The sequence below is a fragment of the Lithobates pipiens genome, unplaced genomic scaffold (genome assembly GCF_037356315.1).
Source record: "Lithobates pipiens isolate NorthernLeopardFrog02 unplaced genomic scaffold, aLitPip1_a1.2 Scaffold_27, whole genome shotgun sequence".
NCBI classification, from domain to species: domain Eukaryota; kingdom Metazoa; phylum Chordata; class Amphibia; order Anura; family Ranidae; genus Lithobates; species Lithobates pipiens.
Window position 1 is genome coordinate 97,387,831 of NW_027507788.1, and position 23,918 is coordinate 97,411,748.

Below are 23,918 nucleotides of genomic sequence, written 5' to 3' on the forward strand. Positions count from 1 at the left end.
AAATGATCGGCGGAAATGCACACAGACTTTCCTGGCCTGCTTCAGGACATCCTGTAAGCTCGGGTACCTGCCGAAGAACCGCTGCACCACCAGGTTAAGGACGTGAGCTACACAGGGCACATGGGTCAGTTGTCCCTGTCGGAGGGCGGAGAGGAGGTTGGTGCCATTGTCACAAACCACCATTCCTGGCTTAAGCTGGCGTGGCGTCAACCACCTCTCGGCCTGCCCCTGCAGAGCTGACAAAACATCCGCCCCAGTGTGGCTCCTGTCCCCCAAACAAACCAGCGCAAGCACGGCATGGCATCGTTTTGCCTGCGTACTTGCGTAGCCCCCGGAACGCCTACGAAGCACCGCTGGTTCTGAGGACAGAGCACTGGAAGAGGCCATGGAGGAAGAAGAAGAGGAGGGGGTGGAGGAGAGAGGTGTGTCACAACCAATAGTAGCATTTTGGAGGCGTGGTGGCGGAACAACCTCCAACACTACTGCACCTTGTCCTGCATCCTTCCCAGCTGCCAGAAGAGTGACCCAATGGGCCGTGAAAGACAGGTAACGTCCCTGTCCATGCCTGCTGGACCATGAGTCAGCGGTAATATGCACCTTACCGCTGACCGCCCTGTCCAGCGAGGCAAGGACATTGCCTTCCACATGCCGGTAGAGAGCCGGAATCGCCTTCCATGAGAAAAAGTGGCGTTTGGGGACCTGCCACTGAGGAACCGCACATTGTACAAACTCACGGAAGGGAGCCGAGTCTACCAACTGAAAAGGCAGCAGTTGAAGTGCTAGCAATTTAGCCAAGCTAGCATTCAACCGCTGGGCATGTGGATGGCTGGGAGTGAACTTCTTCCGCCGGTCCATCAGCTGGGGCAGGGACATTTGCCTGCTATAATCGGACGTGGGTGTACCGCTAGCAGAGTTCCCGAAAGCACTTGGCTGTGACACACCTAATTCTACACCTTCATTCCTCTCAGAGCAGGTTTCAGAGAGGACTGAAGGTCTAGTGGGGTTGGAGATGCCAGCTGATGAGGAGCAAGGAGAGGTCCGCTTTGTTCTTTGGTGTGGGTCTTTGAGGTACGCTTGCCAACGAGCTGCATGGCAGGTCAACATATGTCTGGTCAAGCATGTGGTGCCCAAGCGGCTGATGTTTTGGCCACGTGAGATACGCTTGAGACATATGTTGCAAATAGCAGCGGTGCGATCTGATGCACTCGTCTCAAAAAAGGCCCACACCAAAGAACTTTTAGAATAACGCGCAGAGGCAGCGCTCTGCACAGGCGGAGCTCTGCGGTGTGATTCAGTCGGTGTGCTGCCCCTAAGCTGGCCCCCGGAGGGCATCCTGCCTCGTTGGACATGTGCCTCCTCCTCCCTCCTTCCAGGCACCCGCGTGGAGTCAGTGCCCTCATCATTCCCTCCCTCTGCATCGCTGTAGCAAACCTGGCAGTATGCTGCAGCTTGTGGACCATGACTGCCATATTGCTGTCCTTCTTGAGAATCCCCTCTCTCTGCGCTCACGCTACTGCCTTCCTCTAGCTGAGTGTCATCATCAGAGCCCACAAAACACTGGGCATCCTCCTGGAGCATGTACCCAACACTGTGCTCAAAGAGTTCAGGAGACTCCTCAGGAGGACGTGGTGGGTCTAGGGAAGGAGTCACTGATGATGACATTGAGAGGAGGGAAGACGATGCGTTGGCAGCTGCTTTGCTAGTACCCTGAGACTGGGTGAGAGAGGATGAGGAGGATGAAGAGGGCTTGGTCATCCACTCTACCAAGTCGTTGGCATGTTGCGGTTCAACATGTCCAGCTGCCGAAAAGAAGGACAAGCGTGTCCCATGGCCACGTGCTGATGACAATGCACCGCGTCCACGACCAGCACTGTTGTCTCTAGACACAGAGCCTGCTTGCCCTCTTTTATCGGCTCGCGCCTGTCTGCCTCTCCTTGCTGGCCTTCCAGACATGGTAATGGCCTGAAGGGAGTTGGGTAAAAAAGCAGTTGGGTAGTGTATATTGTGCTAGAGGCACACAACACCCACTAACTCCTGCAGATGCCTTTATTATAGAACACCAGAGATAAAGGGGTATATACAGATGTATACTGTGCTGTGCTGGAGGCACACACAACTTCCAATAACTCCTGCAGATGGCAAGTGGGCTCAAATAGAGAACAGCTATGTAGGTGGATATAGCGGTATGTACTGGGTACAGAGCACGCAGACAGCACGCACTATCTCCTAACACTACTGACTGCAAGCTCTATTATAAAAGATAGATCACTAGCTATATAGGTGAGGTGAATATAGCGGTGTATACTGCGGTCAGGGCACGCAGACAATAACCACTACACAACAGCAAGATAGAAAATCGTCCGAAAACGATCGGTGTGTACTGTGTTGAAGGTACACAGAACACCCACTGCTTCAGACGCCAACACACTACACAAGGCCGCCGTGCTGGCGGCCTTATATAGTGTGGGGCGTGCACTACACAGCCTGAGCTATGATTGGCCACAGGCATCCTGCCTGTGGCCAATCATGGCTCTCCTCGCTGCTGGAGCTGCGATTGGCCAAGCATGCAGGGTCACAGTGCATGCTTGGCCAATCATGAGCCAGCAATGCACTGCGCCATCGCAGTGCATTGTGGGCCGTGAGCGCCACACGAATTTGGCACGAACGGACCAAAATGTTCGGACTTCGCCGAACGGACGAACAGCCAATGTTCGAGTCGAACGTACGTTCGACTCGAACACGAAGCTCATCCCTATTCAGGAGACTCCTCAGGAGGACGTGGTGGGTCTAGGGAAGGAGTCACTGATGATGACATTGAGAGGAGGGAAGACGATGCGTTGGCAGCTGCTTTGCTAGTACCCTGAGCCTGGGTGAGAGAGGATGAGGAGGATGAAGAGGGCTTGGTCATCCACTCTACCAAGTCGTTGGCATGTTGCGGCTCCACATATCCAGCTGCCGAAAAGGACAAGCGTGTCCCATGGCCATGTGCTGATGATGACGATGCACCGCGTCCAGGACCAGCACTGTTGTCTCTAGACACAGAGCTTGCTTGCCCTCTTTTATCGGCTCGCGCCTGTCTGCCTCTCCTTGCGGGCCTTCCAGACATGGTAATGGCCTGAAGGGATGTGGGAAAACCAGCAATTGGGTAGTGTATATTGTGCCGGAGGCACACACAACACCCACTCCTGCAGATGGCAGATGGCTCAATTAGAGAAGAGCTATGTAGGTGGATATATCGGTGTATACTGGGTTCAGGGCACGCAGACAGCACGCACAATCTCCTACAACTGACTGCAAGCTCTATTTAAAAAGAGCAAAATAGCTAGCTATACAGGTGGATATAGCGGTGTATACTGGGTTCAGGGCACGCACAATCTCCTACAACTGACTGCAAGCTCTATTTAAAAAGAGCAAGATAGCTAACTATATAGGTGGATATAGCGGTGTATACTGGGTTCAGGGCACGCAGACAGCACGCACAATCTCCTACAACTGACTGCAAGCTCTATTTAAAAAGAGCAAGATAACTTGCTATATAGGTGGATATAGCGGTGTATACTGGGTTCAGGGCACGCAGACAGCACGCACAATCTCCTACAACTGACTGCAAGCTCTATTTAAAAAGAGCAAGATAGCTAGCTATATAGGTGGATATAGCGGTGTATACTGGGTTCAGGGCACGCAGACAGCACGCACAATCTCCTACAACTGACTGCAAGCTCTATTTAAAAAGAGCAAGATAGCTAGCTATATGGGTGGATATAGCGGTGTATACTGGGTTCAGGGCACGCAGACAGCACGCACAATCTCCTACAACTGACTGCAAGCTCTATTTAAAAAGAGCAAGATAGCTAGCTATATAGGTGGATATAGCGGTGTATACTGGGTTCAGGGCACACAGAAAGCACGCACAATCTCCTACAACTGACTGCAAGCTCTATTAAAAAGAGAAATATAGCTAGCTATATAGGTGGATATAGCTGTGTATACTGCGGTCAGGACACGCAGACAACAACCACTACAGAAGAGCAAGAACGCAAAATCGGCCGATAACGATCGGTGTATACTGTGTTGAAGGTACACAGAACACCCACTAATAGTGATGGCCGAACGGTTCGCCCGGCGGTCGTTTCGCGGCGAATTTCCGACTTTCGCCGTCCGCGGGTTCGAACGCCTTTTTCCGTCGTTCGCCCCGGCGGACTTACGTGTTTAATGTATACAAGAACTTTAACCTTTCGTGACACGTTTATCATGTGTTACAGGACAACCAATTGAGACATGACAGCTCATGGACACTTGGACATTCCCCCTAACCTATAAATACACCCGATCCGGTGGCCATTTTACATTCTTTCTTCTGTCACTGTAGGGAAAGGATCCTGTGTGGAGTAGGGACAGAGAAAACGCTAGCTATTTGGTACACAAAAGTTCTTTTCAGGACTGGTATAGGTGTTAGGTCAGCAGCCTGAGTTTCTTTTGTCAGTTTAGATAAAGGGACAGAGCGCTGTATGCTGCTATTTTAGGGACAGCTCAGCCAGATTAGTCTTTCTTCATCATCATCATCATCATCATCATTAGCTGTTACTATCAGGTCCACAAAAGAGCTGTTCCAGCTAATCGTTCCAGCCTACTCTTTTTTGCCAATTTGTATAGGGACAGGCAGGAAGCAGTGTGTCAGGCAGTGAGGATAATTTTAAAGACTTGCTGTTACTATTAGTTCCACAAAGGTTCTTTTCAGGACTGGTATCAGTGGTACGGTAATAGGCTTGTACACGTATAATATTCTTTCTTCCAAATATAGAAAGAATATTATACTTGACTGCTGCCCTTCTGCTGCAGTCTGCTAATCATTCACAACTCACTTGTTCCACAAAGCTCTTTATCAGGACTGGTAACTTGGTCTGTCTAGGGTGCTACGGTACATAGGCTTGGGTGCGGTACAGTCTGCTGTTCTGTAAGGACCGCTATCGGTCCACAATACATAGGGTTGCCGTGCACTACTGCTGACCGCTGCCCTATACTGCAGCAGTCCTTCATTGGTATAGGGACTGACGTACAGTCTGCTAATCACTAACACACAACCTGCTTGGTCCACAAAAGTTCTTATAAGGACTGGTAACTTGGTATAGGGTGCTACGGTACATAGGCCTGAGTGCGTTACAGTCTGCTGTTCTGTAAGGACCGCTATCGGTCCACAATACATAGGGTTGCCGTGCACTACTGCTGACCGCTGCCCTATACTGCAGCAGTCCTTCAGCGGTATAGGGACTGACGCACAGTCTGCTAAACACTAACACACAACCTGCTTGGTCCACAAAAGTTTTTATAAGGACTGGTAACTTGGTATAGGGTGCTACGGTACATAGGCCTGAGTGCAGTACAGTCTGCTGTTCTGTAAGGACCGCTATCGGTCCACAATACATAGGGTTGCCGTGCACTACTGCTGACCGCTGCCCTATACTGCAGCAGTCCTTCATTGGTATAGGGACTGACGTACAGTCTGCTAATCACTAACACACAACCTGCTTGGTCCACAAAAGTTCTTATAAGGACTGGTAACTTGGTATAGGGTGCTACGGTACATAGGCCTGAGTGCGTTACAGTCTGCTGTTCTGTAAGGACCGCTATCGGTCCACAATACATAGGGTTGACGTGCACCACTGCTGACCGCTGCCCTATACTGCAGCAGTCCTTCAGCGGTATAGGGACTGACGTACAGTCTGCTAAACACTAATACACAACCTGCTTGGTCCACAAAAGTTCTTATAAGGACTGGTAACTTGGTATAGGGTGCTACGGTACATAGGCTTGAGTGCGGTACAGTCTGCTGTTCTGTAAGGACCGCTATCGGTCCACAATAGATAGGGTTGACGTGCACCACTGCTGACCGCTGCCCTATACTGCAGCAGTCCTTCAGCGGTATAGGGACTGACGCACAGTCTGCTAAACACTAACACACAACCTGCTTGGTCCACAAAAGTTTTTATAAGGACTGGTAACTTGGTATAGGGTGCTACGGTACATAGGCCTGAGTGCGTTACAGTCTGCTGTTCTGTAAGGACCGCTATCGGTCCACAATACATAGGGTTGCCGTGCACTACTGCTGACCGCTGCCCTATACTGCAGCAGTCCTTCATTGGTATAGGGACTGACGTACAGTCTGCTAATCACTAACACACAACCTGCTTGGTCCACAAAAGTTCTTATAAGGACTGGTAACTTGGTATAGGGTGCTACGGTACATAGGCCTGAGTGCGTTACAGTCTGCTGTTCTGTAAGGACCGCTATCGGTCCACAATACATAGGGTTGACGTGCACCACTGCTGACCGCTGCCCTATACTGCAGCAGTCCTTCAGCGGTATAGGGACTGACGTACAGTCTGCTAAACACTAATACACAACCTGCTTGGTCCACAAAAGTTCTTATAAGGACTGGTAACTTGGTATAGGGTGCTACGGTACATAGGCTTGAGTGCGGTACAGTCTGCTGTTCTGTAAGGACCGCTATCGGTCCACAATACATAGGGTTGCCGTGCACTACTGCTGACCGCTGCCCTATACTGCAGCAGTCCTTCATTGGTATAGGGACTGACGTACAGTCTGCTAATCACTAACACACAACCTGCTTGTTCCACAAAAGTTCTTATAAGGACTGGTAACTTGGTATAGGGTGCTACGGTACATAGGCTTGAGTGCGGTACAGTCTGCTGTTCTGTAAGGACCGCTATCGGTCCACAATAGATAGGGTTGACGTGCACCACTGCTGACCGCTGCCCTATACTGCAGCAGTCCTTCAGCGGTATAGGGACTGACGTACAGTCTGCTAAACACTAATACACAACCTGCTTGGTCCACAAAAGTTCTTATAAGGACTGGTAACTTGGTATAGGGTGCTACGGTACATAGGCTTGAGTGCGGTACAGTCTGCTGTTCTGTAAGGACCGCTATCGGTCCACAATAGATAGGGTTGACGTGCACCACTGCTGACCGCTGCCCTATACTGCAGCAGTCCTTCAGCGGTATAGGGACTGACGTACAGTCTGCTAAACACTAATACACAACCTGCTTGGTCCACAAAAGTTCTTATAAGGACTGGTAACTTGGTATAGGGTGCTACGGTACATAGGCTTGAGTGCGGTACAGTCTGCTGTTCTGTAAGGACCGCTATCGGTCCACAATACATAGGGTTGCCGTGCACTACTGCTGACCGCTGCCCTATACTGCAGCAGTCCTTCATTGGTATAGGGACTGACGTACAGTCTGCTAATCACTAACACACAACCTGCTTGTTCCACAAAAGTTCTTATAAGGACTGGTAACTTGGTATAGGGTGCTACGGTACATAGGCTTGAGTGCGGTACAGTCTGCTGTTCTGTAAGGACCGCTATCGGTCCACAATAGATAGGGTTGACGTGCACCACTGCTGACCGCTGCCCTATACTGCAGCAGTCCTTCAGCGGTATAGGGACTGACGTACAGTCTGCTAAACACTAATACACAACCTGCTTGGTCCACAAAAGTTCTTATAAGGACTGGTAACTTGGTATAGGGTGCTACGGTACATAGGCTTGAGTGCGGTACAGTCTGCTGTTCTGTAAGGACCGCTATCGGTCCACAATAGATAGGGTTGACGTGCACCACTGCTGACCGCTGCCCTATACTGCAGCAGTCCTTCAGCGGTATAGGGACTGACGTACAGTCTGCTAAACACTAATACACAACCTGCTTGGTCCACAAAAGTTCTTATAAGGACTGGTAACTTGGTATAGGGTGCTACGGTACATAGGCTTGAGTGCGGTACAGTCTGCTGTTCTGTAAGGACCGCTATAGGTCCACAATAGATAGGGTTGACGTGCACCACTGCTGACCGCTCACCTATACTGCAGCAGTCCTTCAGCGGTATAGGGACTAAGAGTTTTGTCACAGGGTCATTTAAAAAATGACATGCAGAGGAAGAGGCAGGCCCTTCCGCAGGGGTGGTAGGGGTAGGGCAGGAGCAACAGGCTTGAGCCAAAGTGGGAAGTTGCAGAAGGTGCGTTCAATTACTTTAAAGGATGCACCAGACTTGGTTGAGTGGCTCGCTCAGCCTTACTCTTCTGCACCCTCCTCATCCTCTCGATCTGCACCCTCTTCTTCACTCTCTGCTATGTGCACCCCCAAAGACACTACCACCAACAACACGACCACCACCACCACCACCACATACCTTCCGCTTGAGTCACTGGAATTATTTTCCGATCCATATCAAGAGGACATTTCTGATGCGCAGCCACTCTTGGTATTGGATCAGGAAGAGGAGGTAGCAACAAGCGCTACTCAGCAGTCTGACGCCAGTACCCAGATCAGCCCAAGGAGGAGGTTGGTCCCCGGTGTTGCTGCCTACTCTACTTATAGCGGTGGGGAAGGTGACGTTGATGATGACGTGTCTAGTGATGTCACGTGGGTGCCCACAAGAGAGGAAGAGGAGGGGAGTTCAGAGGGAGATATGGACCAGCAGATAGGGAGGAGAAGCAGCAATGACTTACATTGCACAGCAGGGACAAAGCAGACTGCAAATGTATCAGGAGCGAGTCATCGACCATGTACGGTCACATCTGGCGCTCCCAGGACACCGGCACATGGCTCCGCAGTGTGGGCTTTTTTTAACGTGTCCGCTGCTGACAATAGCGTTGCCATCTGCAATCTTTGCAGTCAACGCGTTAGTCGCGGTAAGCCCAATACTCACCTAGGGACGACCGCCTTAAGAAGGCACATGAGCAGCCATCACCGAGCCCAGTGGGAGCAACGGAACACACAAAGCCACACTGCAGGCTCTCACCGTCCAGCCTCGTCTTCTACTTCTCCTTCTCCTCTCTCCTCACAATTGTCCTCCACTCCACCTTCCATCACGCCAAGCTCACATTTTTCTGCAAAAAGGCAGGCTTCCGTGGGCCTAATGTTTGAGCGTAAAAAAATGATGACGCCGGATAACCCTCTTGCCCAACGGTTGGCGGCTGGCTTGTCAGAACTCATAGCCCGCCAACTACTGCCATATAAACTGGTGGACTCGGAGGCCTTTCGCAAATTTGTGGCCATTGGAACACCACAATGGAAGGTCCCAGGAAGGAAGTATTTCTCAGAGAAGGGCATCCCAGAGCTATATGGCCATGTTCAGCGGCAAGTGAATGTATCTCTGGCACACAGTGTCGGTGCCAAGATACATCTGACCACAGACACGTGGTCTAGCAAACACGGGCAGGGAAGGTATATCAGTTTTACTGCCCACTGGGTGAACCTTCTGACGGCCGTCAAGCATGTAACCCGTGGCACCCGTGTAGATTTGGTTTTACCGCCACGGATTGCATGCAGGCCTGACTCTTCTTCTCCTCCTCCTACTCCATCCTCCTCCCTCTCCTCCTCAGCTGCCTCCTCCTTTTCCGCTGCTAGCGTCTCTTCCACTGCACCGCCCAAGCTCCCCAGAACCTATTCCACATGCCAGGTGAGACGTTGCCATGCCGTGCTGCGTCTGTTGTGCCTGGAAGCAAAGAGCCACACTGGCCCGGCACTCCTTTCAGCTTTGCGTTCACAGGCAGATGAGTGGCTAACACCGCTCAATTTGACAGTTGGTAAAGTGGTGTGTGACAACGGTGCCAATCTGCTTAGCGCATTGAAACAGGGCAAAATCACGCACGTGCCGTGCATGGCACACGTCTTAAACTTGGTCGTGCAGCGATTCCTTGTCAAATACCCTGGGGTCCAGGACATCTTGCGGCAGGCAAGGAAAATCTCGGCCCATTTCAGAAGATCTTACACGGCCATGGCTCGCCTTGCTGACATTCAGCGGCGACACCATCTGCCGGTCAGACGTCTTATTTGCGATTGCCCGACGCGATGGAACTCAACCTTCTATATGCTTGATAGGCTGCTCCAGCAGAAACGTGCAGTTAACGTCTACCTGTATGAACTCTGCGAAAGAAACGGTTCTGGGGAGCTGGGTTTTTTTTCACCGCGCCAGTGGCTGCTCATGCGCGACACATGCAGACTTCTGCGGCCATTTGAGGAGATCACCAAACTGGTCAGTCGCAGCCATGGCGCCATCAGTGACATGGTACCTTATGCCTTCTTTCTGGAGCGTGCATTGCGTCGTGTCATTGATCAGGCTGTGGAGGAGCAGGAGCGGGAAGATGAGGAAGTCGCAATGCTGGATGAATTCCCAGGGGGGGCTACTCTATCTGAGACAAGTCAACAACAGGAGTCTGATGAGGAGTCAGAGGAGGATGGTGCCGGGGCGGATGAGCAGGAGCAAGAAGAGCATGCTTTAAACCTTTCTGGGATCCCTGTTGTGCGAGGATGGGGAGAGGAGAATGAAGAGGACGACATTATCCTGGATGATGAGCAGGAGCCAGGCCACCACACCGCTTCCACTTTAGTGCAAATGGGGGCCTTCATGCTCCAGTGTTTTAATAGGGACCCCCGTATAAAAAGCATGAGGGTCAAGGACCAGTACTGGGTGGCAACGTACTTAGACCCCCGGTACAAACACAAAATGGCGGAAATGTTACCGCCGTCGCAGAGGGCTGTCAGAATGCAGCACTTCCAGGCCTTGCTTCGAGAAATGCTGCATTCTGCTTTTGCGTGCGCTGGCAGAGGAGCAATTCCCACTCCCAGAGAAGGATTTGCGGGTACCAATCCAACAGCGCCTGCAAGAAGAGGCCGGTTTGAAGATGTGTTGGTGACTTCGGATATGAGGTCATTCTTTCAGCCGACCCATCGACAGGTGTCATCCGGATCCAGCATCAGGGAACGCCTAGACCGTCAGGTGTCCGACTACATTGGGTTAACGGCCGATGTGGACGCTCTGAGGAGTGATGAACCCCTAGACTACTGGGTGGGCAGGCTTGACCTCTGGCCAGAGCTTGCCCAATTTGCAATCGAACTGTTGGCTTGCCCCTCATCCAGTGTCCTGTCCGAAAGGACGTTCAGCGCAGCAGGGGGGATTGTGACCGATAAGCGTACTCGCCTAGCTCACCACAGTGTTAACTACCTCACATTTCTAAAAATGAATGAGGCATGGATCTCGGAGGAATTCAACACATGTGATCAGTAGACCATGTATATGTCTATAAACAATTTTTGGAATCAAGCACACAGACCTTCTTAATTCATTTGGCTCACTTCCCTGACCCAAAAAAGCACACCGTACTATATGCCCCTACCCTCCTCTTTGAAGAGGTTGAGCGGTGTCATATTTCTACTGGGGCTGCTTATTATGAGGGGTTCCCACCATCCCTGTGCTGTGCTGACTTCCTCCTGGGTGTTCTTATTATGAGGGGCTCCCACCATCCCTGTGCTGTGCTGACTTCCTCCTGGGGGTTCTTATTATGAGGGGATCACACCATCCCTGTGCTGTGCTGACTTCCTCCTGGGGCTGCTTACGGTGCTGCTGTCAGCGCTGTATGTCACGGAGCTGCTGTCAGCGCTGTATGTCACGGAGCTGCTGTCAGCGCTGTATGTCACGGAGCTGCTGTCAGCGCTGTATGTCACGGAGCTGCTGTCAGCGCTGTATGTCACGGAGCTGCTGTCAGCGCTGTATGTCACGGAGCTGCTGTCAGCGCTGTATGTCACGGAGCTGCTGTCAGCGCTGTATGTCACGGAGCTGCTGTCAGCGCTGTATGTCACGGTGCTGCTGTCAGCGCTGTATGTCACGGAGCTGCTGTCAGCGCTGTATGTCACGGAGCTGCTGTCAGTGCTGTATGTCACGGAGCTGCTGTCAGCGCTGTATGTCACGGAGCTGCTGTCAGCGCTGTATGTCACGGAGCTGCTGTCAGCGCTGTATGTCACGGTGCTGCTGTCAGCGCTGTATGTCACGGAGCTGCTGTCAGCGCTGTATGTCACGGAGCTGCTGTCAGCGCTGTATGTCACGGAGCTGCTGTCAGCGCTGTATGTCACGGAGCTGCTGTCAGCGCTGTATGTCACGGAGCTGCTGTCAGCGCTGTATGTCACGGTGCTGCTGTCAGCGCTGTATGTCACGGAGCTGCTGTCAGCGCTGTATGTCACGGAGCTGCTGTCAGTGCTGTATGTCACGGAGCTGCTGTCAGCGCTGTATGTCACGGAGCTGCTGTCAGCGCTGTATGTCACGGAGCTGCTGTCAGCGCTGTATGTCACGGTGCTGCTGTCAGCGCTGTATGTCACGGAGCTGCTGTCAGCGCTGTATGTCACGGAGCTGCTGTCAGCGCTGTATGTCACGGAGCTGCTGTCAGCGCTGTATGTCACGGAGCTGCTGTCAGCGCTGTATGTCACGGAGCTGCTGTCAGCGCTGTATGTCACGGTGCTGATGTCAGTGCTCTGTATTACGGTGCTGCTGTCAGTGCTCTGTATCTCCTGCACCCTCTTGTTTGCCTACCCTGGTCCCTGACCTTCCCTCTCCTCCATTGCCTTCATTAGCTCCATAGTCCTGAATTGTCAGAACAATTTCCCAAATAAAAAAAAAATGCTTGTAGTTATCGATCCCAAATTCACCTCATACATGTATTATGCTATTGTCCAGGTGGTGGGACTACGTGCTACCCCCTAATAATTACCCCGTGGCCGCAAATTCGACCTAAAGGTTTGCGAAATTCGCCTCCCATTGAAGTCAATGGAGCCCGCGGCGAACGGTCGTTTTCGCGAACGTTTGTGTCCGTTCGCGTTTCGCGTTCGCGAAACGTCCCGTCGGAAGTTCGTCCATCACTACCCACTAACTCCTACAGACGCCAACACACTACACAAGGCCGCCGCGCTGGCGGCCTTATATAGTGTGGGGCGTGTACTACACAGCCTGAGCTGTGATTGGCCACAAGCATCCTGCCTGTGGCCAATCATGGCTCTCCTCGCTGCCGGCGCTGTGATTGGCTAAGCAGGCGGGGTCACAGTGCATGCTTGGCCAATCATGAGCCAGCAATGCACTGCGATGGCGCAGTGCATTGTGGGCCATGAGCGCCACACAAATTTTGCGCGAATGGCCAATAACTTTCGGAATTCGCCGAACGGGCGAACAGCCGATGTTCGAGTCGAACGTATGTTCGACTCGAACACGAAGCTCATCCCTAGCGGACACACTAGGGACAAAAAGGGGACTCTGATTTCAGACTAATGACACACACCAGCGGAGCCGGATACACCAGACTGGGAGGTTGCCAGGATACATATTGAGATATAACCACATGCTGTTACCTTACAGTGGTAAGGTAAGGGTACATCTATACATTACATTGCACAGGAGCCAGGAAGTCACCCATTATCAGCACTTTCCGTTAAAGAATTGCCACCAGCACCAGCACCAGCACTTTGTATATTAGCAGTGTCCACAAGAAATGACAGTCACCTCGTTTTTGCACTTTATATAGACACTGTTAATCCTTTTTGATTTCACCTATAAGAACATTTGCGGCATTTATCTATATGAAAATATTTTTATGTGTTATGCATTTTTTGGATTTATTTTAGGAATTACTATTTTAGTGCACCTTTTACTAAGCACTGTTTTTTTTCACTTAATTTGCACATCATATGGATATATATATATATATACATATATATATATATATATATATATATATATATATATATATATATATATATATATATATATATATATATATATATATAATATATAGAAAAAAAAAAAAAAATATATATATATATATATATATATATATATATATTTATGGCTGGAGCCCTATGGCCGATACGTATCTGAACAAAACAAGCTTATCATGAGACACCTTCTATGAAATGGACCTGAAAGTGTGCCCTGGTCTAATGGACGGTATACCAAAATAAGGGGGCATACCCAGTAATTAGAATGAATATGATTGAAGAGAAATGTTTTTTGATAAATGCCCTAAAAAGGGGATGGGAGGGAGGGTATTGCGCACCGGAAACCGACAACCACCACAGGCGAACGGGCTGGTTAAATACCCCCCGGGCTCCTCCCATAAATTCAGGCCACCATACTGGCCTTCTTACTTATGGCTGGAGCCCTATGGCCGATACGTATCTGAACAAAACAAGCTTATCATGAGACACCTTCTATGAAATGGACCTGAAAGTGTGCCCTGGTCTAATGGACGGTATACCAAAATAAGGGGGCAAAACAGTCAGGTAGGGATAAGAGAGTTTTATTGTTTCCTGGTTAATTTTTATTGAGCCAGTTGAGTGAATGCTCGAGACATCTCCACCTGTGGGTTAGGGATGTACCGAGTGAAGCAGGCCGACTTCCACCTGCCCAACCTTTTGATGACGTGGTCCGGGACCCCATGTCGGGATGCGGATGAAGCTGCTCCAATGCGGAAGGAGTGGCCGGAATACTCACTAGGATTGAGGAGCAGGTTGCGGAGGAGAATCCTGATATGCTTAATAAATTGTTGGTTAGTTAGTGGTTTCACCGGGAAGGGCAAAAGTGGGCTAGAGTCCGGGAGCTCGGGCAGCCGAGCGAGAAACTGTGTAAGCATCGTGACCGGGCACCAGGCATTGTTGGTTTTGTAGAGGTGGATGTCTACGCCGGTGCCTGTCTGCTGGGTCTTGGTTACCGGGAGGTGGAGGATGAAATGGTCCTGGTGACGGAGCAGATGACGTCTGCGGAGGACTGGGCCGTGTAGGCTGTTGTGAGTGAACTCACCGGGCCGAAGGAAGCCATAGAAGGCTAGGTAAATGGCTGCCTGTATGACCAGACTGGGGAGAACACCAAAGGGGTAGCTGTTGAGTATGGTGGACATGTCCCTGAAGATGGCACTGGTGATGGGGAGCCGCTTGACTTTTACTGGCGGCTGTTGCTTTTGGATGCCGCGTAGTATGGCTCGGACAGCGTGGGACGAGAAAACAGAGGGTTTGGTAGGATCCTGGATTGAAAGGAAGTGCTGAACACCAGCTAAGTATAAGCGAATGGTGTTAAAAGACAAGGCCAGTTGGTTGTGGCAGTACGAGATGAAGGCTAGAATGTGTCTAGTATCTGTGGGGGTGCCTACTGAGGAGGTGACCAGAAATGCGTTGAAGGTTCTCCAGGCTACCTGGTAGGCTTTGAGAGTATTGTCCGATAACGAACGGTTGATGAGCTGCGTGGCTCCTAGTAAATGCGGCTCTAGTCCAGGGTCAACTGCGACCAATGCGGGATAGGCGCTGATGCGGCATCTGCACTGGGAACCTGTAGAAAGAAGGACCGGAAATTAAAGCGGGACAGGGCGTCAGCTGCCCGGTTATATTTCCCTGGGATAAACATGCAGATGACGTTAAATTGGTGCTGTAGTGACAGCTGCACCAGCCTGCGTAGGAAGGACATCACGGAGGGGGATTTAGACCTGCCTTTATTGACAATTTCGGCTGTGGCCTGATTGTCGGTGGTGAAGCCTACCGTTTGTCCGGACCAGGTAGGGCCCCAGAGCTGGGCGGCTGCAACCATGGGGTAGAGATAGAAGAGTGAAGAGGATTGACTAAAGCCCGGGATGCTAAGTATCTGAGAAGGCCAGGGTCCGGCGAACCAATGGTGGCCAAAAATTGCTGCAAACCCTGTAGAGGCCGCGGCGTCTGTGACTACCTGTGGTGAGAGAGGTGAAATGCACGGGATGAAAAGGGAGATGCCATTCCAGTTGGACAGGAACTCGTCCCACATTGCCAGGTCTGCTAAGGCTGCGGTGTCTAGGCAAAGGATATGATCCGGGTCTTGAGCCTGAGACAGGTAGACCAACAGTCGTGAGATAAAGGAACGGCCTTGTGGGATAATGCGCATGGCATAGTTGAGCATGCCCAACAGTGACTGCAGCTGTCTCCTAGTACATCCCCTGGTCCGAGTGAACTCGTGAAGTGCCGCCCTGATGCGGGTTAGTTTGTCAAGGGGCAGGCTGGCTTTCATGGAGCCGGCGTCTAAAATAACACCAAGGAAGGTGATTGAATGTGCGGGTCCGTCCACCTTATGTTCAGCGATGGGAACATTGAGGTTCCCGAAAACGGTCCTTAACTTGTCGAGATCTCTGGGAGGTGCGCCTGGCCGTTCTATCAACAAAAAATCATCTAAGTAGTGGATAACTTGCTGACAGCCGACCTTGTGTAAGAGAATCCACTCGAGAGATTGGGCAAATATGTCGAACAGCCACGGGCTGCTTTTGGAGCCGAACGTCAACTTCGTGGCGAAGTAGTATTGATCCTTCCACTTAATCCCGTGCCAGCACCAGAGGGACGGGTGGATAGGTAACAGTTTAAAGGCGTCGGATATGTCCGCTTTCGCCAGCCACGCGCCTGTGCCTACTTTAAGGATGGCCTGGATTGCCATGTCCACTGAGGAATATTTTAAGGAGAATTCTTCAGAAGGGATCAATGAGTTTAAGCTAGGGATGTGAGAAGAATGAGGCGCAGACAGGTCATACACTAAACGACTTTTATTGGAAAACTTGCCCTTGACAAGCCCAATAGGGCTAACTCTCCACATATTGAAGGGGGGCTGAGTGAAGGGGCCTATAACGAAGCCTCGATCCACCTCGTTCTGCAGCAGTAGGTCGATGGCCTGTTCGTCAGAGGCTGCTGAGCGGAGGTTTCTGCACTCGTGGGTTTGGTGAGGTAGGGAGATGAGGCCGGTGTGAAAACCTGCGGTGAAGCCGCCTATGAGGAAGGTGGTTAGTGAAGGAGTGGGGTGCGTGTTGAGGTAGAAGCCCAGGCAAAGTATGTCTATACGGCTCAGTCATGAACCTTTGTGCGCTTTGACCTCGCACAAATTCCTGGGGTGCGCCCTGTGGCATATAACGCAGATATGCAGTAGACGGCACTGGCTGTAATTACAAGAACCGTAGTTAAAGTTATTGCAGATGGCCGCGCCCCCAATGGTTTGGACCGTGCGTCCAAACTTGTCCACCTGGTTTTTTGGTGCCGAGCCTGATGGGCCTGGGGCTGCGGCAGAGGTGGAGGGGAATTCTACCGGGCGAGTAGCCGGTATGTTGGCGCACCAGGGAGCGGTATGGGTGGAGGACTGGCAGACGGCACACAGGGGTGAACGAAGGCCGGCAAAATGCCGGCAGAATAGTTCCGTATCCATCAGGCTCCAGTCTGTGAGAGACTGGAACTGTGCCAGTTTGGCGGCTGCTTTCGCTGAGAAGGAACGATGGTAGTCGTAGAATGCAAAGCCACCATATTTGTACCCCAGGTCCACCACCGTGTGGAGATACAAATCTAGTTCAACCCTCCTGGCAGGAGAGGCTGAGCAAACGACATCTCTGAGCATGCCGAAGGCTAGGGTAAACTCGGGGATGGATAGCTTCCGGTTTAGCCTGGGGTCCTTAGCTTTGAGAACTACGGATACATCCCCCCAGGTGTAAGCCTTGTTCTCTGCCAGGTCATGCACCGAAATGAGCAAGGAGGCAAGGTTAACATCCTTGCCGTCCAAGATGTCCTTCCTAATGCTGGCCGGCACAAGATGTGCTGGACAGACCACGGGACATGTGCCTTCGGTACCTGTTGGTAGAGGAGACGGGACTGCATCCGGAACAGTGGTGGCTGTAGCTGGAGGTGTTTCTAAGAGGGTCACTCTGGTTTGAACATCCGTGACCGAGCTGGACAGAGACGACACCATGGTATGCAGTTGACCTATGGCCGAAGAGATGGACTGCAGCGTAGCCTGAGGCGGGGTACTAGGCCCGGCGGTAGCTGGGGGGGCAGAGAGGAGCCTAAACAGCTCTGCCTTCCTAGCTGTGGCTGGGAAGGGAATGCCCCTGCGTCTGAGCTCCGCTGACAGCCTAGGGATAGTCCAGCCCCTGAAAGACTGAATGCTGTCGCCCACTGAAGGCGGGCGAGGTGACAGGGGGGCAGTAAGGTCTTCACTGCTGGTCTGGGACATGGTTCCTGATGGATCGAGCCCCGGGAGTGATGTCCTATCTCTTTTGGGGAAGATAGATGGACGACCGGAACCTATAGAGGATGACAAAGTCAAGACTGTTTCTCTATTTTCCAAGTGAGCCCACCTGTTGCTTGGGTACTAAGGCGGAAGCGAACGCGAATACACATATATACTGACGTTCCTTCGCCTACATACATATGTGTACCGGTCCGTCTCGCTGTCGCCTTTTCCACTCCTAGCCCTTCTTTTTTTTTTTTTTTTTTTTACCTGGGAGACGACGTCCAAGCTGGTGCAGGGTGGACCTACTAAGCTTTGACTGACCTGGAGAGAGAAACAACAGATGACATTTGTTTGAAGGAGCCTAACAAGGAAAACTGGCATGTGACGTAAGCGGTTGGCTAACACAACTGAAGTGCACCGGTGAGTAGATATTTCTCCGCCATGATTCCTAAACCATCACGCCGTTATTCCCTCATTGTTTGTTTTCCTTTTGAGATTTCCGTTTTTTTTTTTTTTTTTTCGCCCAGCGCCAGACAACCTGTGGAAAAAATAAATGAAATGTGGCTGTTCCCTCTGGGGCACGCCGAACCGTATCGATGCATCATAGATGCTACTGGATTCGGATCGGAGCGCTATAAGTGACCATGAAATGAAGCACGATTTGCCGTGACAGAGGCACAAACTGGTCGTGTCGTTAGTACAACTGACAGCAGAACGGACTCTGGAGCACGTACTGAAATGAGGGCAACAACCTGGGGGCGAACCGGAACGAATCGGTGCATCCGATCGTGCGACTGGATTCGAACCGGAGCGCGGAATGTGACAGTGAAATGAATTGAAGGACTACTGTCATGACAGAGGCCTGGGATGGCCGGCCCCAAACTGAGGCTGGAACCAACCCGGATTTCTGGAGCATGCACTGAAATGAGGCCGAAAAAAGCTACAAAATGTGGGACCGTCCGGGCGAATCGATGCAAACGAAATGCGACCGGATTCGACCCGGGCGAACTAGATGAGGATGAAATGTTTTCCCATGGTAGAGCTGCGACTCGGAGAGGACGCGACTCGCAACCGTCAACGAACGGGCTCTAGCGCATGTACTGAAATGAGGCCAACGACAACTGGGACACGTCGACCAAACCTGTGCGTTTTTTTTTTTTTTTTTTTTTTAAAACGACTGGTATTGATTCGAACGTAGTGGTGACGTGAAATGAATCCCATGACAGGGCCCGGGTTGAAATGGTAACGCACGGGCTCTGGAGCATGTACCGAAATGAGGCCAAGCTATTTGGGACACGTTTAATCGAACCTGTGCGGTTTTTTTTTTTTTTTTTTTTTTTTTTTTTGGGCAAACGACTGGTATCGATTCGAACGTAGTAGGTGACGTGAAATGAACCCATGACAGAGACCCGGACGGTTGGAACGAGCGGACTCTGGAGCATGTACCGAAATGAGGCCGAATACCTAGGGGCACCCCGGGACGAATCGGCGCATTTAGGTGATGCAACTGGATTCGAATCGGAGCGTAGTAAGTGACAGGTGAAATGAAGAAATGGCCTACGTGAGCCAGTTTGTGGCAGAGGCATGGGTCGTTGTGCCGCAAGATACGACTGGCAACGATATGACTGCGGAACACGACGAACAAGATTATGCAACCGGTAGCTAACAAGGTATCACAGACAACCTACCGAACGACGCCCGTGAAATGAAGGGCGTGTGCGGGCAAGTGCGACATGAGTGATAACAACCTGGTATCATCCCGAACGATGTGACATTTTTTAGGGTTTTACGACACTCAAATAAAATAGAAATGAATAGAAATGAAGGTCAATCGAGACCCCTACCTGCGGCAGTCGAGCCGGCGAGATTTGTACAAAACCGGACGGAACACGAAAACTACGAGACTTCCAAGAAGGGAGACGTTTGTCTGAATGGTAATCAAATGGTGATCAACACGAGCTGTCGGCCTAGTGACGTGGTATTGCGCACCGGAAACCGACAACCACCACAGGCGAACGGGCTGGTTAAATACCCCCCGGGCTCCTCCCATAAATTCAGGCCACCATACTGGCCTTCTTACATATATAATTTTTATTTTTTATTTTTTTAAATATATTTTAACTGTTTTTCGAAGAATTATCTGAGCATGTGACAGGCTTATTATCATATTGACTTATTTTTACGTTTTTTTATAGAAACTGCAGGGCATGTGACTTGTTTCTATAGTACCTAGGATTTGTTATACAGTGCCTTGCGAAAGTATTCGGCCCCCTTGAACTTTTCAACCTTTTGCCACATTTCAGGCTTCAAACATAAAGATATAAAATTTAATTTTTTTGTGAAGAATCACCAACAAGTGGGACACAATTGTGAAATGGAACGAAATCTATTGGATATTTTTTAGCAAATAAAAAACTGAAAAGTGGTGCGTACAAAATTATTCGGCCCCTTTACTTTCAGTGCAGCAAACTCACTCCAGAAGTTCAGCGAGGATCTCTGAATGATCCAATGTTGTCCTAAATGACTGATGGTGATAAATAGAATCCACCTGTGTGTAATCAAGTCTCTGTATAAATGCACCTGCTCTGTGATAGTCTCAGGGTTCTGTTGAAAGCACAAAGAGCATCATGAAGACCAAGGAACACACCAGGCAGGTCCGTAATACTGTTGTGGAGAAGTTTAAAGCCGGATTTGGATACAAAAAGATTTCCCAAGCTTTAAACATCCCAAGGAGCACTGTGCAAGCGATCATTTTGAAACGGAAGGAGTATCAGACCACTGCAAATCTACCAAGACCTGGCCGTCCCTCTAAACTTTCAGCTCAGACAAGGAGAAGACTGATTAGAGATGCAGCCAAGAGGCCCATGATCACTCTGGATGAACTGCAGAGAACTACAGCTGAGGTGGGAGAGTCTGTCCATAGGACAACAATCAGTGGTACACTGCACAAATCTGGCCTTTATGGAAGAGTGGCAAGAAGAAAGCCATTTCTCAAAGATATGCATAAAAAGTCTTGTCTAAAGTTTGCCACAAGCCACCTGAGAGACACACCAAACATGTGGAAGAAGGTGCTCTGGTCAGATGAAACCAAAATCCAACTTTTTGCCCACAATGCAAAACTATATGTTTGGCGTAAAAGCAACACAGCTCATCACCCTCAACACACCATCCCCACTGTCAAACATGGTGGTGGCAGCATCATGGTTTGGGCCTGCTTTTCTTCAGCAGGGACAGGGAAGATGGTTAAAATTTAGGGGAAGATGGATGCAGCCAAATACAGGACCATTCTGGATGAAAACCTTTTGGAGTCTGCAAAAGACCTGAAACTGGGACGGAGATTTAACTTCCAACAAGACAATGATCCCAAACATACAGCAAAATCTACAAAGGAATGGTTCACAAATAAACGTATCCAGGTGTTAGAATGGCCAAGTCAAAGTCCAGACCTGAATCCAATCGAGAATCTGTGGAAAGAGCTGAAAACTGCTGTTCACAAATGCTCTCCATCCAACCTCACTGAGCTCGAGCTGTTTTGCAAGGAAGAATGGGCAAGAATTTCAGTCTCTCGATGTGCAAAACTGATAGAGACATACCCCAAGCGACTTGCAGCTGTAATCACAGCAAAAGGTGGCTCTACAAAGTATTAACGCAAAGGGGCTGAATACTTTTGCACACCCCACTTTTCATTTTTTTTATTAGTTAAAAAAGTTTCAAAAATCCAATAGATTTCGTTCCACTTCACAATTGTGTCCCACTTGTTGGTGATTCTTCACAAAAAATAAAAATTTTATATCTTTATGTTTGAAGCCTGAAATGTGGCAAAAGGTTGAAAAGTTCAAGGGGGCCGAATACTTTCGCAAGGCACTTTATATTGACTAATCATGTACTGAGCACTTTTGCACCTTATTTTTGCACATCATTTAGGTTCATAGCACAGCACTCCCTTTACTTGATATACCGTATATACTCGAGTATAAGCCGAGATTTTCAGCCTCTTTTTTGAGGCTGAAAGTGCCCCCCTCGGCTTATACTCGAGTCATCGCTGTCTGCCCGCTCGATCAGCGTGTCGAGCAGACAGACAGCGGCCATTCTGATTCAAAAGCCGCGCCTCCGGCTCCCCCTTCGCCTGTGATAGGCGGAACACTGAATTTCCCAGCAGCCTGTGTTCCGCCTATCACGGACTTCGTATCATCCTCGTACTACGGACGAGGATGATACGATGTACGTGATAGGCGGAACACAGGCTGCTGGGAAATTCAGTGTTCCGCCTATCACAGGCGAAGGCGGCGGCGCAGCTTTTGAATTTTACAATGGCCGCCGACGAACGAAGAGGGCACGGGACGGAGGCAAGGCACAGGACGGCACGGCACGGGACGGGACGGGACGGGACCGGAGGCAAGGCATGGCGGCGAGGCACGGCGGCGAGGCACGGCGGCGAGGCACGGAGGCAAGGAGGCTCGGCACGGGACGGAGGCTCGGGACAAAGGCTCAGGACACAGGTAGGCTGGACACACACACACACACACACACACACACACACACACACACACACACACACACACACACACACACACACACACACGGATACACACACACACAGGGATGGATGGATGGATGGAGACACACACACACAGGGATGGATGGACGGACACACAGGGATGGACGGACACACAGGGATGGACGGACACACAGGGATGGACGGACACACACACAGGGATGGACAGGCATGTCTTACCCTCGGCTTATACACGAGTCAATAAGTTTGCCAGTTTTTTTGGGGGTAAATTGGGGGCCTCGGCTTATATTCGGGTCGGCCTATACTCGAGTATATACGGTATACTGTATGTACCGCTACTCCTCTAAATAGAATGTGTCCCTTGTTTGCCTCAACCTCTTCAAGAACCTCAGCCTCAGCAATGATGGTAACAATAATAGCATACATAATGTTGAGTGTTAAAGTCTAAGTGCAAAAGTGAAACTTGGCATGTGACCATGTGACCTCACATGTAGCGTAAACCTGGCCATTACTGCAGTCTTATCATCTGAAGCTTAAGCTGATAAGACTGACAAAGGCAAACATTACACATTGGCACAAGTAAATACTATGAAATAAAACAAGTCAGCTATGAATAGGGAAGCAGGGTTGCCATAGAAACGTTGGATTGAGAAGGAGGCTTGGTTAACAGTACAGGAAGTTCTTAATGTAAGGGCGGAAATACACTCTACTGTGGACTCAGAAAACAATACTTAAGATGGCGCAGCCTAACCCCTGGAAACACTGCTTAAAGAAACTTTAAAAAACTTAAGTAATTATCAAACTATAGTCACTGTAATCCAGCCCAAATCGCATATTACTTATTATAATGGACTAAATGAAAAGAAGCATCAGAGAGGGAGAGTTTACTTCCTCCTTAAGGACTAAGTGTAAAAGTAAAACTTGGCTCCCGGATCAGCATAAACAGTAGCAATGCCACCATAGGTGCAGCAGTGGGCAGTAATAAAGCTTTAACCACCAAACACAAGACTATACTGCCAAATTATGTAAATGGCTAGGCCTAGACTGACTGGTATACACTGTCCTTGGGAAAATATTGGTAATGGAAAGGAAAAGGAGGGATATGTAGGGTGATTCAAAGAGAGGGTCAGCCCCTTAAGTAGTTCTGCTGGCTATCATTGTGGTCCTATAAGAATCATTGGTGCACTTAGTCTCAATAAAACAGCATGCATGCAGTATCAGATAGTAAAGATGCAAAAGATAAGGCACAAAAGCAGTATCCATTGAGGGAGGTTATAAGTGCATAGTAGGTGAAGCACATATGTGATGTGGTATGCTGAATGTCTTGTCTCAAATAACTCCGGTCCTTCTAACAAGACATATAGTGGGCAATGAGCCCTCTCACTGGTCCCTGTAATTTCACTAGATGCTTGCAGTAGAAATAGTGGATCATGTTCTCTCTCTCTTCCTCCCTGAGGTGTTTCAGAAGACTTGCTATAGGAAGATATTGGGGAGAGGTCTCTCTAGTCCCTCTACAACATTATCAGGCTCAATCACAGCAGTCTGTATTGTGAAACAAGGATGACT

The 23,918-nt window shown here is 50.0% G+C and overlaps 1 protein-coding gene across 5 annotated transcripts in view; it reads left to right on the forward strand.

Moving 5' to 3' along the window:
• LOC143934022 (cell adhesion molecule CEACAM1-like) overlaps window positions 1-23,918 on the forward strand; it is a 194,302-nt gene that overhangs the window by 50,450 nt on the left and 119,934 nt on the right. The window lies entirely within an intron of this gene.